Below are 5,000 nucleotides of genomic sequence, written 5' to 3'. Positions count from 1 at the left end.
CGAGCTTTTTAACCGCAACAACTTTAATATACGCTATTGGAGCTGGAATTACCGCGGCTGCTGGCACCAGACTTGCCCTCCAATAGATACTCGTTAAAGGATTTAAAGTGTACTCATTCCGATTACGGGGCCTCGGATGAGTCCCGTATCGTTATTTTTCGTCACTACCTCCCCGTGCCGGGAGTGGGTAATTTGCGCGCCTGCTGCCTTCCTTGGATGTGGTAGCCGTTTCTCAGGCTCCCTCTCCGGAATCGAACCCTGATTCCCCGTTACCCGTTACAACCATGGTAGGCGCAGAACCTACCATCGACAGTTGATAAGGCAGACATTTGAAAGATGCGTCGCCGGTACGAGGACCGTGCGATCAGCCCAAAGTTATTCAGAGTCACCAAGGCAAACGGACCGGACGAGCCGACCGATTGGTTTTGATCTAATAAAAGCGTCCCTTCCATCTCTGGTCGGGACTCTGTTTGCATGTATTAGCTCTAGAATTACCACAGTTATCCAAGTAACGTGGGTACGATCTAAGGAACCATAACTGATTTAATGAGCCATTCGCGGTTTCACCTTAATGCGGCTTGTACTGAGACATGCATGGCTTAATCTTTGAGACAAGCATATGACTACTGGCAGGATCAACCAGGGAGCTGCGTCAACTAGAGCTGAGCAGCCGGCCGCCCGGGAGTGTGTCCCGGGGGCCCGCGCGAACACGCAAGCGTCCGCTCAATTATTCTGCAAACAGGAGGAGGCTGAGCTCCCCTGCACAATACACCTCGAAACCCTCTCAGGTCCCGGCGGCGCGCAGCGCCGTCCTACGTACTTGGTCGGGTTCGAGAGAGGCGCAATCGCCCGGAGTTTGGCGAGTAGACGCTTTAGGTGCGACCACCCGTGCTCCCAACTGAGCTTGCCGCTGCCGACAGAGGCCCGGGAGCGTGCTGTCGTGGCATTGCCGGCGGGAGACAACACGCGCCACCTACGGTGGCCGGCAGCTCCAACGCCAGCGCCACAGAAGGACAAAAGCCCCACTTGGGTGCCGAAGCGAACTCTCCCAGCACAGCGCACGCGCCAACACGTCCGCACAGCTGCGATACAAACCACCTGCGAGAACCGCAGAGGCGACCGAGCAGCAGACGGCGTCGCGGCGCCGAGCGCCGGGCGGCGGCGCATCCTCAGCGCACACAGTCCTCAATCGGACCAGCACACTGCAGATGTCCACCGCGCTTCGCACCGGGCCCGCGAGGACCTACTTTGGCCGCACGGCGCCGCGTGCAGGGTGCGCCGGCGCGCAGCTGCGCCGCCTGCCGCCTCCGTCGGCCGGCGCGCCTGCCACTGGCCGCCCCCACCAGCCGGCTGTAGCGCGTGCGCCCACGCACCGCGCGGCCAGCACGCCGGGAGGCCCCCCCTCACCGGCCGGGGACGGTCCCACCCAGCCACCGCCGCGTATCGCTTCACACCCACATGCCATTCACGTTCGTGGGCATGGTGGGTATCGCTGAAACAACCGGTTGGTAGCTCAACCGATCGTCGCCATCACTGATTCACCTCTAGCGAGAACAACCGCACCACAACGGTTTACCAGTTGTTCATTTGCGTAACGTCACCAGCAAACGTAGACGTCCATCGCCATTTGCAAATTCAACGATTGTTGCATGCCTGTGTCAGGTGTCACGACACACTATGTCTGCCCACATACACGCAACAACATGTGCACGCTTCGCGAACACGTGGAAGGTGGCCCCCGTACATATGCGATGTCCATTGCGCGAACGACTGTCAACCGGCCTCTGTCGCATGTCGCAGATGTGGAACGCAGTGCACCATGCTATCACGGTGTGTGAGAAGAGACGACTACGTCTGACAACACGTGCCACTACATCAACAGACGGCTCATGCTGATCGCCATCCACGGCATACCATACTGCAATCCAGCTCTTATAGGGAGACGACACGTAGCTGAGTGCACAATATTTGGACCGTATGGTTCGCCGTTGTTGGCGCAGTCGTGGTACGGTCACACATGTACCACGATGTATCATTCAGTACATGAGGACCAATGTGCAGTACAGTGTGTCATTTGGACGTACAACATCAGCGGACAGTTGACACAAGCCGTACCACAACGTAGGCTGTGCTTCGCCATGCGAATGCCAATGAACAACTGCGAAGGGCATTGAGCATGTACGTCCTGCTGCCATCCGCATTACAGTGTATAGCTGCAAGGTGTTTAACATGAAGCGATACTCTGGGGACCGGGCAGTGCGAGTGGCAAACTATATTGCGGGGGTTGCAGTTAGGCAACACTACACTAATTTAACGCGTCGTATGACAATTACAGAGCGGGTTAAGGCCCAACGTGTGTTGGGTTAAGGCCCAACGTGTGTTGGGTTAAGGCCCAACGTGTGTTGGGTTAAGGCCCAACGTGTGTTGGGTTAAGGCCCAACGTGTGTTGGGTTAAGGCCCAATGTGTGTTGGGTTAAGGCCCAACGTGTGTTGGGTTAAGGCCCAACGTGTGTTGGGTTAAGGCCCAACGTGTGTTGGGTTAAGGCCCAACGTGTGTTGGGTTAAGGCCCAACGTGTGTTGGGTTAAGGCCCAACGTGTGTTGGGTTAAGGCGCAACATAGGTTAGGTTAAGGCGCAACATAGGTTAGGTTAAGGCGCAACATAGGTTAGGTTAAGGCGCAACATAGGTTAGGTTAAGGCGCAACATGGGTTAGGTTAAGGTACAATATGGGTTAGGTTAAGGTACAATATGGGTTAGGTTAAGGTACAATATGGGTTAGGTTAAGGTACAATATGGGTTAGGTTAAGGTACAATATGGGTTAGGTTAAGGTACAATATGGGTTAGGTTAAGGTACAATATGGGTTAGGTTAAGGTACAATATGGGTTAGGTTAAGGTACAATATGGGTTAGGTTAAGGTACAATATGGGTTAGGTTAAGGTACAATATGGGTTAGGTTAAGGCGCAACATAGGTTAGGTTAAGGCGCAACATAGGTTAGGTTAAGGCGCAACACAGGTTAGGTTAAGGCGCAACACGGGTTAGGTTAAGGCGCAACACGGGTTAGGTTAAGGCGCAACACGGGTTAGGTTAAGGCGCAACACGGGTTAGGTTAAGGCGCAACACGGGTTAGGTTAAGGCGCAACACGGGTTAGGTTAAGGCGCAACACGGGTTAGGTTAAGGCGCAACACGGGTTAGGTTAAGGCGGAACACGGGTTAGGTTAAGGCGCAACACGGGTTAGGTTAAGGCACAATACGGGTTAGGTTAAGGCACAATACGGGTTAGGTTAAGGCACAATACGGGTTAGGTTAAGGCACAATACGGGTTAGGTTAAGGCACAATACGGGTTAGGTTAAGGCACAATACGGGTTAGGTTAAGGCACAATACGGGTTAGGTTAAGGCACAATACGGGTTAGGTTAAGGCACAATACGGGTTAGGTTAAGGCACAATACGGGTTAGGTTAAGGCACAATACGGGTTAGGTTAAGGCACAATACGGGTTAGGTTAAGGTACACATTGTTGTAAGGAAAGGTGTTTTGGGGGGGGGGGCCGGTTTGTTGATTGTGATTATCGTAAGTAAATGACTGCGGCATCATCTGATTTGCCATGTCAGGGTGCACCTTTGGCTCATGACAGGCGGCGCTCTGATTCCATGCTTGTGGCAGACCTGTGTCTTTCATTCCTGCCATTGTTTGTGTGCTGTGACAGGAGGCAGTATTGTGATGTTGGGTGTACCCCTGTGTAGGACATGTGTGGGTGTTGGTGGCTTAGCTGAGCAATGGTGGTTGTCGGAAGGGTGGGATATTCTGTTTTGTGAGTGGACCTCCCGGTCTGGTTATGATAGTGTGGATTGTCTAATGTGGCGGAGAGGATGCACTGGGTGTTGTTCCATGCTGGTGCTTACATATTGTCTCTGTGCCTGTTACAGGCAGAGAGTAGTGCGTGATAAGAGTGTCTGGCTGACGTGTGGTTGTGATTGTGAGCAGAGTCTTTCAGCATGTATACGGACAGTTGTATACATTATCTGTATTTTGATGGCTCTATCTATTACTAATCAGCGCCGTGTATACGTTTCATCCGGTTCCAGTCGAAACTGTTGTATCTCTGTACATTAGTGACACGGCGAGGCCGCCACGTAGTTACTCGTCTCGGCAGCTTCCACCGGTGTATGGCAAATGATTATACGGAATCAGTCTAGTCGTCAATACCGATAGTGTGACGTCACATGTCTGGGGTGGGGGACGCTGCGCCCTTCCGGTGGGTCATGGCCTAGGAAGACTCTTCCCACGCAGGGGGGGCTTGGACTGTCATTGACTCTTCCGAGTAATATACTTGCCGTACGTTTTTGCGACTGCGAGTGCAACGCTCACCGGTACCGACATGGATGGAGCGCCTCCTAGCTGCCGCTGAGCATCTGCATTCGTACAGAGAGCAACGCGATCGCGTCTGTAGCTCGTACGTGGTACAGCTCGCAGCTCATGTATATGGACAGCGGGAATGTCGCATATTGGACATAACTCTTCATGAAACGCACGTTATAGGGGTGGATTGCACATTGCGAGTGCGAGCAAAGTCCGCCGTTCATCCGCTGGAGTTGCGAGTTGGGCGGTTGGGGTGGGGCACGAACGGGTGCAGGTGGAGTGATTGCCGGTCCACGACTTCGTGCGGCAGAGGCGCTGGCGTTGGGGTGCTGTTGTCGACAGAGGATGCAGGCTTTGTGGGTGGGGTCGAAAGAAGGGCACTGTGGGCCCATGGCTGTCTTAGTCGGCTTGGCGTCTCATAGATGACGGTATCGTCGTTGCAGGAGGTCATGTTGCGGGAGACCTACAGATGGCGGTATGTTTTGCGGTGCGCTCGACATGGCGGACGTAGTGTTGTCCGATTCGCATAGATGGAGGTATTGCATGTGGTTTCGCCGTATTTTCATAGATGGCGATACTGTTTTGCCGGCATGGTTGGCGTAGTTCCGTCGGATCCCTGTAGATGGAGGTGCCGTT

At 53.8% G+C, this 5,000-nt stretch overlaps 1 non-coding gene across 1 annotated transcript in view; it reads right to left on the bottom strand.

Annotated features, from left to right (window-relative positions):
* LOC124620942 overlaps positions 1–646 on the bottom strand; it is a 1,910-nt gene extending 1,264 nt beyond the window's left edge. Inside the window, exon 1 of the ribosomal RNA XR_006980444.1 lies at positions 1–646. This exon is cut by the window's left edge and continues 1,264 nt beyond it. This is a non-coding gene — a ribosomal RNA (small subunit ribosomal RNA).
* Positions 647–5,000: the final 4,354 nt, after the last annotated feature.

This window comes from Schistocerca americana, chromosome 6 (assembly GCF_021461395.2).
Source record: "Schistocerca americana isolate TAMUIC-IGC-003095 chromosome 6, iqSchAmer2.1, whole genome shotgun sequence".
In the NCBI taxonomy this organism is placed as follows: Eukaryota; Metazoa; Arthropoda; class Insecta; order Orthoptera; family Acrididae; genus Schistocerca; species Schistocerca americana.
This window is presented reverse-complemented; position numbering and strand designations above follow the sequence as displayed.